The sequence below is a fragment of the Triticum aestivum genome, chromosome 3D (genome assembly GCF_018294505.1).
Source record: "Triticum aestivum cultivar Chinese Spring chromosome 3D, IWGSC CS RefSeq v2.1, whole genome shotgun sequence".
NCBI classification, from domain to species: Eukaryota; Viridiplantae; Streptophyta; class Magnoliopsida; order Poales; family Poaceae; genus Triticum; species Triticum aestivum.
The window spans coordinates 440,961,526-440,972,907 of record NC_057802.1 but is presented as its reverse complement, the minus strand read 5'-3'; the positions used below and the strand labels follow the sequence as shown (position 1 = coordinate 440,972,907).

The 11,382-nt window shown below is 44.4% G+C and overlaps 1 long non-coding RNA gene across 1 annotated transcript; it reads left to right on the top strand.

Moving 5' to 3' along the window:
- Positions 1–313: 313 nt before the first annotated feature.
- LOC123079491 (uncharacterized) lies at positions 314–2,537 on the top strand. The gene is made up of 2 exons (XR_006438013.1): positions 314–867; positions 952–2,537. It is a non-coding gene; the product is annotated as an uncharacterized lncRNA (long non-coding RNA).
- Positions 2,538–11,382: the final 8,845 nt, after the last annotated feature.

Below are 11,382 nucleotides of genomic sequence, written 5' to 3'. Positions count from 1 at the left end.
TGCAAATTTCTATGTCTACAATGCTCTGCACAGAGCTACTGTAGCTAATTGCTCACACTTTCAATATGTATCCAGATTGAGACTCAGAGTCATCTAGACCAGTGTCAAAGCTTGCATCGACGTAACCCTTTACGACGAACTCTTTGTCACCTCCATAACCGAGAAACATATCCTTATCTTTACCTAATAATAAAGCATCTATTGCTTCTGCCCGCACACCCGTCGTGACACTTTTGTAAAAAGGCCCTTCTCTTTTTCGAAAACTAAACTCGCACTCCCCATCATAAGTCAACCCCAAACCGGTACAGAGGAGAGAAAAGAAGAAGAAAAAAACAGTGCCCCGCACAACCCTGCTTCCTCAATCCCATCTCCACCTCCATCCCGCCGCCACCTCCTGCCCCACGTCGCCCGCCCCACACCGCGTCCCTCCCCAAACGGTGGCGATGATGGAAGCGCTGCCCAGCTCCTGACCGACGGATTCACCGTCTCCCCGCTCCTCGGGGAAGAGAGGAAGAAAGGAGAAGGAGAAGGGGCACAAGGTGAGGGAGGCGGTCGCCGGCGGTGGTGGCTTTGGTGAGCCACCGGCAGGCAGGGAGCCGAGCTCCTGTTGAGGCGGCGGGGCTCGGTGTGGGCTGGTTCCTCCGGATCGAGCCCTTCTCATCTTCCTCTCATTCACTTGGCTCCTGGTTCCTCTGTATCGAGCCCTTTCTCATCTTCCTCTCATTCGCTTGGCTCCTTCCCTCACGATTGGTGCCCGGGCATCGCCATCGCCATGGACGGCCTGCACAGCGCCGACGCCCGCTTCTCCCCCGGGAGGGCCATGTCGCCTCAGGTCCGGCCCCCCGCTGGCCCGCCGGACATAGGCAGGTAAGGACGGACGATGGCTGAGATTGGGTCTCGCCTTCTTCTTCTCTGGTTAAGAAAGATTAGTTCTTTGGTGCGTTTTGCTAGGTGGGCGGCCTCGCTGAATTGGTTGCCTCTGTTTTTTCATTGGTCATCGAATGTCCACCCACGGAGACCAGCACCCTATGGATCGCCAAGCTCTGTTCAGACCAAAAGATAAGCGCAGGTAAGTACAATTCACCATAATCTATCATCGATCAATATATGTTTGCCATTTCCAAGAAAGTAGATACACTACTGCAGATTGACGAATGGATAAAGCAATATCTCAAAGGTTTTTGCCGCCGCTGGTTGTTGGATTCATAAGACCTGCCTTTTAGACTTGGCAATGGACTTGGGATTATTGATGGCCTAGCCACTGAACAGTGAACGAAGGAGTCAGAGGTAGCTTGAAGCACAAATGCTTCACCGGCCTTGATAAAACTCATGCCTGCACATGGAGCAGTCCTGAATGGTTCACACAGATCATTTTTTACTGCAGCTTTTGTTTTTCATTTTCATCTTTTGAACCTGAAGAAGAATGCAAGCTAATGAATTACCATAAGCCTGAGACTCTTATTCCTGTTGAGACTAGCTACAGACTTTTGTGAACTGGTCAAGTCTGAATTTTTTTGTTGGGTAGACATATATTTTGCGGTGGCTGGAGTGTACTGGCATGGTTACGTAGGTCCACTCATGAAACAATATCCCTGTATCAAATTTCTCAACCCAATCCATCAGCATGCATTTAAGAACGAGAATTTACATGCCAAATATTTTCTCCATGGTTAGGAATTGGTATATATGTACCTCTGTATCAATATCTCCCTTTTTTCATAATAGTTTGTTACATAACCAAAAATAGGTGGAACTTCTTCCACACTGTGTCAGTTCTTTACATTACTTAGATGTTTTATTTCTCAGTTTTTGTTTGCACAGGTACCATCAATTTCAGTTTTCATTAATTCATTTTAGTCTTCAGCACGACAGTCTCTATTTCATTAGTAATTGGTATATCTTGTTATTTTTAGTTATATATTATTCAGCTCATTTTTTTGTCTGGTGTGGTGATTCTTCGGTATTTCTTATAATTATTCATTTATCTGCCTAATTCTCAATCTTGTCATTTGTCATTTCTTGGTTATAGTCCACATACGGATGTATATAGACATATTTTAGAGTGTAGATTCACTCATTTTGCTCCGTATGTAGTCACTTGTTGAAATCTCTAAAAAGACAAATATTTAGGAACGGAGGGAGTACTTGTTTCATGTAGGTTTTGGAATTTCTTGAAGCTGTACAGTTCAGATGTCCAGACTGGAAGCTGTTGGATGGACCGGTTACAAAAAAATAGGTGCTCATTCGTTGGATTTATGTGCTATTTTGTGTTCCAAGAAAGGGTTATCTGCTAGGTGTCCCCTTCTCACATTGGCCCACTTTGATTATTTGACTGTACCGCCTTACACTGATGACAACAGTTTCAACTTAGTAAGCCATATGCTGATATTCATATGACTGTGATCTCAGAAATAAAAGTTCATAGGAAAGGAACATAAACCTTCACTAAACATAGAGTTGTGTTGTACCTGTACTGAGAAAGATTTGTAAAGTATGAAAATTTGTGTTGAGATGAAACAAATTATGATTATTAGTCATGGAAGTTTGGCCCTGCTGACGGACATTTTCGTGGACTCTTCAATTATCTCTTCGATGCAACGCGCGGGCATATGTGCTATAATAAGTTAATACTCCCTCCGTTTCCAAATATAAGTCTTTCTAGAGATTCCAATAAGTGACTACATACGAAGCAAAATGATTGAATCTACACTTTAAAATATGTCTATATATATCTGTATGTTGTGGTCCATTTGAAATGTCTAAAAAGACATATTTAAAAACGGAGGGAGTACTAATAATAAGTTTCTTCGTTTTTTGGTCTATTCAAGTTGCCCATAAATAAAGTTGAAGTAAAGTACCCACCATGCCATCTGTAAGTGAAAAAAACTCTTTGTTAATTGTTTCTTTGTTTTTTTATCTGTCATCGAGACAACACCTAAGGTTGATGTAAATTACCCATCCCGCCACCCATAAGAGAAAAAACTCTTCGTTAATTGTTTCTCAGAATTTTCAGTCTTTCATCGAAACTTTCACTAAAGTTGAAGAAAATTACACACCCACCACCCGTAAAACAAAAAAAGAGCATTCCTCCAAATTATTCATACATCATAGGGCCCTCCAGTTTTTCATTCATTGTTAGACTGGCTTTTTCTTTTCCTTCTCATACACATATCGAGGATATACTTAAAAAAATAATACACGCATCAAGGATCAACACTACAAAAAAAATACACTTTCTTATGATACGTGTTTGTCACAGTAGGTCACGTTTTCTATCGTGCATGTACATCCATGACAATTTTATGACATAATCAAGATAGTCATACTTGTGCTGTCGTAGAAGTGTTCCATGACATTACCAAAATTATCATCACGGAAGTGTCCACTTCCATGATGATAAATCGCGCGTCACAGAAGTGCTTTCGTCAAGGGTGACCGACATGTGGCATCCACCGTAACGGAACGCCATTAAGCTATCGGGTCCGGTTTTTGATCCGATAACCCATTAACAGCCCCGACCAATGGGGATTTTCCACGTGTAAAATCATCATTGGCTGGAGGAAACACGTGTCGGCTCACCATTGGGACAGATGTCATCCACTCATTGGACCCAAAGCGCCTATGATACGTCGACATGTGGCACGGCCCAACAGAGGCCCATTCCTGTTAAAAGGCCGGCCCGTTTGACTTGGTCAAAAGGTGGCGGGCCAGCCCATGGCAAGCCTGTTAACGGCCTGTTCGCATATAGCCCATTTACAGCCCGCTAACCCAAGGCCCGTTTATGGCCTATCCGAATTAGGCCCAGTAGCGTCATCTGAGCCGTCCAATATAATTCCGGCCCGTTTTAGCTTCCGGCCCATGTATGGCCCATGACGTACTTCGGCCCATACGAGTCCCTTTGTAACTCTTGGCCCATTAATGGCCCGTGGTGAAATCGGCCCGTAATGAACAGTGTATCGCTTTATACCCATTAGGGGCCCATTATTCCATTGGGTCGTTTCCAGCCCGTGTTACCTTTCGGCCTTCTGAGGGCCCATTTATTCTTGGGCTCATTTCCAGCATTCGGTTACTTACAGCCCGTTATTGGCCTTTTCTGCTTGTGGGCCAAATTCAGCCCGTGGATACAGTCGGCCCGTTTGTGGCCCGTTAATCTATTGGGCCATTTTCATAGCATCATCAAATACGGCCTATTAACAGCCCGTTATGGTTAGCCCATAAAACGTACGATTTCCACTCTAGCCCGTTTACGGCCCCTTATACGGCCCGTACAAGGCCCATAGATGAGATGGCCCGTAGAAGGCCCATGGATCCTATGGGACGTAGAAGGCCCATTGACCCGACGGCCCATAGAAGATCCATTGATCTGATGGCCCATAGAAGGCCCATGGATCCGATGGCCCATAGAAGGCCCATGGATACGACAGCCGATAGAAGGCCCACGGATCCGACAGCCGATAGAAGGCCCACGGATCCGACGACCATAGAAGGCCATGGATCGTCCATCCCGTAGATGGCCCATGGATCGTACGGCATGTGGAGGGCCATGGTCACTACAACGTTTGGGCGAGTTGGACCCCGTTTGAACAATATAGCATATTCAAAGAATTATCCTACTCTATACTATTACCTATAAAAAACATACACTATACAATAAAGAAACTAAGGCATAGAAGCGTAGAATAATCCTACACTATACAATAAAGAAATTACAGCTGATTATACCCACTGGCATTATGGTTCGGCACCAGTGATAATAAAGCATACACAAACAGCAAATTACATACACTGGGCAAATACAGCTCATACATCATGGACGCGCATCAACATAACTTACCATTTGAACTATAATCTCTTCAGCAAATAGGATTGGACGGATTTACATAGCACAAATTTCAGTCTGCAAAATCTCCAATTCCTTCGTTGTTACCTCAGTGTCTTGTTTTATTTTTTTACTCCCGCATCTAATACCTGCATGTCCAGTCTCAACTTGTTGATTGTACGTTCAGAATCATGTACACGTTGTCTTGCCACCTCTAGTTGATGCTCAAGAACATCAGCACATTCCAATTCCAATCCATAATCATTCGGTAACGGCCATGCCGCACTGCTCGCAGATCTTTGTGTTGACGTCACTTCATCCTGAAATGTTTGGGCATCTCATGAAGCATAAGCAGGTGATATTTTACAACAGTGAAGCGAGCAAGACAAACTATTTTGTACATGGCAAAACAGGACTAACAATAATGTTACATGTCATGAAGCATAAGCAGGTGATATTTTAAAAATTATAAAAAGGTAGTCTGTGCAGCCTGCATACAAAAATCTCTCTTAGCTCACCAGAGGAGCATGATGTTGGGGCCCAATCCAAAACACAGACAAGTTACAAATTTAGACAGCACGTTGCGTAGATGTAAGCAAGTAGTTGGCCATTTTGTAGCTCAATTAAAGTCTTAGGGAGCATAATGAACAGCAGGGGGTTTTATACAAACATACTACAACAAGCAAAACTATGCAATCATTAGCCTAGTATAAACTAGATTGTGAGCCTCATGCAATAATAGTTGGTTAATAGACTTCAAAGCTTCAGGCACACTTCGGCAAAGTAATTAAATGGTAAGGCCTTTAATTATGTCAACTAATAGTTATACAAGTACCCAACATCAGACATCATTCTTTGGGCATCTCATTAACTGAGGACAAATAAAGCAATTGAAAAGAGCAAATTAACTATGCCTGAAACAAACAAGGAATTGAACTGTTGAGTTGGATACAGTGACTTACCTTAACAGGTTGAAGAGGCTCAGCGCAGCTCCTACTTCTCTTGCAAGGCTCCTTCCTAACATCTTGTACTTGGAAATCCTCAATCTTATCTTCATTGCACCCCCTCTGTAAGGTGACACAAACTAGTTACTCGTCTCCTTGGAAGATAAATATGCATACTTTCCAGTCTGTGAACACAAAAGGATGAGATTATAACAAAACAACACCACATAATGAAACATGCCGCATCTATTGCACTTGCACACAATGAAATGAGCATTTACTATGTCTGCACTATGTAAAAACTAGGCATACCTTCGAACTGGATCTCTAGGTACTCTTGGAGAGCCTACTTTAGTGTACATCCAAACCTTTATGTCACCTATGAGTTAGAAAGGCCCCACTACAACAGCCCTTAGTGTTCAAATCGTTGACAAGCTCTGTTAGAGTGTTAGGTCAAGAACAACAAGTAATCAAAGCAAATAGTCCTAGTATGGCTGGCTGATGCAAACAAGCAATTGAACAGATGTGTGAGCAAATCTTACATATCAAGAAAAGAAGCAAAGAAGGAGGCTTAAACACCATCACTTGACTGTCCGGATTTAAGGGGCATTTAAACATCATGTGCAACGTATGAACTAACATAAACATTGCATATTCCAGATTCTACAATGGAATGCACATGTATTAGGTTATGCCATGTATGATGATGCCTAAATGTACACTATAGCAGGCAGGAGTGATTCATCATTGCACGCACAATTGAATTGCAGGTTAAGGGCCAGTTCTATTCCGCCTTTTCAGGGCTTATTGTCAAAATAAGCCATAAAAGATGTAAAGAAATCATTTTTGAGTTATGGGCTTGGGCTTAACTAATTTCGCTTTGGAGGGGGTGTTTCGGGTAGAACCTCACGAAAAATTGAAGGGAAGGGGAATAGTGAAATGACTATGTTGTCTGCCTATATTACACTCAAAATGCAACTGGTGACGCCCGCGTCACACCTCACCCTCAAGTAAAAACAAACACGCAAGCGTTCATTGCCCTGCCCACTTGCATCTCCTCCCCCTTTCCCTCTACCTCGATCCCCTACCTGCAGCACTATGGTTCCTCCAGCAAGCCGTCGCGACTGGTCCCATCTGGCCTGGTCCTCGACGATGCTCTGTCCAGCTAGGCTACATGGCCGGCGGGTAGGGGCAATTCTCCCTGGCTGCTCCTCCCTCTGGCGCCGCCCCTCATTCTCATGGTCTCCAGCAGCTGCTCCACTGTGGTTCGTCCAATGCACTACTCCGGCAGGAGCTGTACAACTACGGCTGATGCCACACTGCGGCAGAAGGCACCTTATTCCCCCTCCCCACCTCCTCGGACGTGGCCTTGAGGTGCTGTTGTAGGATGAGCTCATCCAACATGGTGAGGATCTCCTCCGATTTTTGCCAAATTTTCATTCTGATCCACTATACGATGAATTGCTATGAGCTGCTTCTGCTGCTGCTATATGATGCATTGCTATGAGCTGCTCCTGCTGCTGCTATATGATGAATTGCTATGAGCTGCTGCTGCTATATGATGAATTGCTATGAGCTGCTGCTACTGCTATATGATGAATTGCTATGAGCTGCTGCTGCTATATGATGAGTTGATATAAGCTGCTCCTGCTGCTGCTGTATGATGAATTGCTATGAGCTGCTCCTGCTGCTTCTATATGATGAATTGCTATGAGCTGCTCCTGCTGCTGCTATATGATGAATTGCTATGAGCTGCTGCTGGTATATGATGAATTGCACACTGTTGATGCTGCTGCTGCTGTATGATGAGTTGCTATGAGTTGCTGCTGCTGCTATATGATGCTTTCAGGTGGTGCTGCTATATGATAATAACCAGCCACTTGGACCATTGAATTTCCATAAATACTTTTTCTTCATTTAAATGTGGGTCATGCGTTTTTGTTTAAATTAGGCAATGGGATCTCTATGGAAAACATTGACCACAGTAGATTGTGCCAACTAGATGGCATCTTTGTATTTGCATTTTGAGCAAATAGTGATGGTCTGTTTTCCTATCATATTAATTACTGCACTGGGGTAAATTTGTGATGTTTGCAAGTCAAATTAATTTTCATATGGGCAGCAAAATGAAAAAATATAATGCAATCTAGACTTTTCACTGATCATACCAAAATAAGCTGAAAACGCAATGAAAAGAACTGGTTGGCTTATTACATGGAGCTTATTTTCTTAGGATAACTCGTAATAACTGTCCCTAAGAAACTTGGCCAATAGAACTGACATACAAATAACATGTCACGATGATTGCAATGGAGGAGTGATGTACCATAGCACACTGTATAGGTTCACCGCTGGCTCTCCTTTTTTTGCGATGTTCCATGAAATTGCCACATACATCTTGTACTTTTTCATTGTGTAACCCTATCTGCAAGTTGACACAGCTAATTTCAGACATCTCTACATGATAATACATTGCATATCCCTTGCGCATATTTAAACCACCAATTAATGATTGTGTGCGTAGCATAAACTAGCCATGACTCTATGTGCTGGACTAGCAGGCACTCTAAGGGAGCCTAATGTAGTGTACTGGAATTCCTACATGCCACCTACGATTTTGTGTAATGTACTGCCTCTGTTCCTAAATATATGTCTATGTAGAGATTCCAGTATGGACCACATACAGATGTATATAGATGCATTTTCGAGTGTAGATTCACTCATTTTGCTCCGTATGTAGCCTATAGTGGAATCTCTAGAAAGACTTATATTTAGGAACGGAGGTACGAGGTAGTATCATGTATGACATCTACATGTCTAATTTAGCAGCCAGTAGTAGAAATCATTCTCTGCACAAAGGGATTACTGGTCGAAAATCCTAGCAAAGCACGCTGGCAGGCACAGAAAAATACAAGAGAGAGAGACACGCTTACAAGATCATAGCAATGCCTCGGTCCAGGATCTTGGTTGGCCAAGCTGTTAGATCCAGAAGAAACATCGTCCTTGTAGTTTTTGCCAGCTGCATAACAGGTAACATCGACCTGTTAGTATATTTGAAGTACATCGGGCAGGTGATGCTGGACGGGTTTAAAGGTGACAAGTACCTAGGCCGTGGCGGGTGCTTGGCATCTTGCCAGACGGTGGGAATCGGGTTAGAAACGTCAAGGGTGATGACACTGCGCTGGCTGTCGGGGTCCGGTAAGGAGATCTAGAACCGTCGAGTAGGGTGTATCTGGAGCGGCTCCGGTAGGGTGGACTACGGTGTGGGCGAAGCGGATCTGTGGCCGTGGACGAGGGCGTAGGTGAAGCTGCTCCGGTGGTTCGGTTAAGGTTGGTGTCGACGATGCGGATCTGCGGCCGTGGACGGGGCGTCAGAAGTTGCTCCGGTAGGTTGGATGAGGGTGCGAGGAAGCAGATCTGAGGCTGTGGACTTGTGAGTTCGCAAAGCAGCCCCGATAGGGTTGAAAATGGTATAGGCGAAGCTACTCTGGTGGGGTTGACGATGGTGTCGGCGAAGCGGCTCCGGTAGGGTTGAGGAAGGTGTCGGCGAAGAGGATCAGAGGCCGTCGACGGGGGCGTCGGTGGGGCGGCTCCGGGGGGTGGGGACGAAGCATCTCCGGTGGGGAGTACGAATGTGCCACTGCAGATGCGCTGCGGTTGACGAGAGTACCGGCGAAGCAGATCCGGCGCCGTGGACAAGGCCGGCACTGAATGGGCTGTGGTACAGTGGTGGATGAGCAGTCTACTTGTTTTTAGGGGAGGTGGGAGGGGTAGATGCGGCCGCGGAAGCAGATCCGGCGAGGTGGACGCCGCTGGCAGTGAATGGGCTCTGGTACGCCGGTGGATGAGCAGTCTAGGGTTTCGAGAGGGGAGGGGAGAAAGGCCAATGAAGTACAGACGGCGTGATGTGATATGCTCTGGTGCTGTGGAGTTAGTCGTTATGCGGGAGGGGGAGAGGAAATGGGGGTGCTGTGTAGTGGGGGGAACCGGAAGTTACCAAAGCAGCCCCAACCTATTATGTAGATGAGGGCGGTATTGTAACTGTTGGTATCCATGCACCAAGGACAAAAGGGGAATTTTGCATGCTAAAAACTAAGGTGGCGGAAATTTTAGAAGGAGGCGGGAGATTTTGCCGCCCGCGGGATCGTTCGTATCCAGTTTCAACTAATTTTGGACCGTTCTAGCGGGAAGGTCATGCGAGACTGTGTACATGGGGCACGCGTCAGTAGTTAATAACTGGTGTGAAGTCCACCCCAGAGAAAAGACAATAACTCGGGATGATGCGCTGATAACTTGGATGTTCACACGGGCGCGGCCAATCGTACGGGTGTAGTGGCGCGTTCAAAAAAAAAAGGATCAAACGCTCACCTATGTATTTCTCGTGTAAATAGATAATTTAGTGCAATTGGTTATTTACTTTAAACATAATGCATTGATGTGTTAGTGTAGAGGCGCACAAAAAGAAATGGATATTGTAGTCCGCTACTTAAAAGTGTTACCTCATATGATTACATAGCCTCCATTTCATAAATTGTGTACCCGTTGAATTCATATATGAATATTATATATATATTACTTCATAATAGAACCTTAAATCATCCAAGACTAATGATTTTGAATGCAAGAGTAACAATGGTGCATGTACATGATAGCTACATTGGTTGTTTGTAGAATCATCACTGTAACTTTGGCATGCACAACTAAAAAGGTTTATTTAAATAGAAAAAAATGTGATATGTGAGTGTCCAATCTTTATAGCGTTGAATCGATATTGTACCTTTGGCCACGATATGAAGTAGATATTGATTTATGTTCAAGCGATGCACGTCCACGATCGCTAGATAGTGATACGTGAATGAATTGTGCAATCTCTCTCACACGCATATATATCTCATTTCCCTGTGGGCATCAGAATCACACACGCGCACTTCGTGTATTTCTCTCACTCCGTCAAGGTTAGAATTCGTCTTTCTACCCCGTCCTACAAGTCTCTCACACAGAAACACACACGCTCTCTCTGTCGAACATGCCCACCCCTTTAATTCCGCCCACCCACAGCCACTAATGTCTCAAAGTATAATAATGTCTCTCACACATATGCCTAAGGTTAACTCGAGTTCCGGAACCATATGAATACATAAAATGGGATTCCAGCAGAGCACCTTTTGTTTTGAGATTTCGCTCTCTCTCTCTCCCTCTCTCTCTCCCACACACACACGCGCGCGCGTGCACACACATTGTTTCTCGCTTCATTTTTTCCGGCACTTGCATGCACACAATTTTGTTTATCTTCGTGATGCTTTAAGTATGCCTCGCACAAATGCTATCTACCTATCCCATAATATAGCTAGATATGTGTCACACAAACTCCTTCTCCCTACTAGCAAGATGCCCATGCGTTGCACCGAACATCAAGATGCATTTGTATGAGTAGTTTATCTTGTGGGAGAAAATGATGAACGAGGGAATGCCTTATTTGCAAATGCGGAGAGGGGTGTTGGTATCTTTTTGTAAAATTGCCACAGTTTCCTTCCTATCCGTCGGATATAAATCGGATGGCCTATATTGCAGGATGGCAGGAACACCATCATCACCAACTCTGTTTTTTTATAAGAGTAG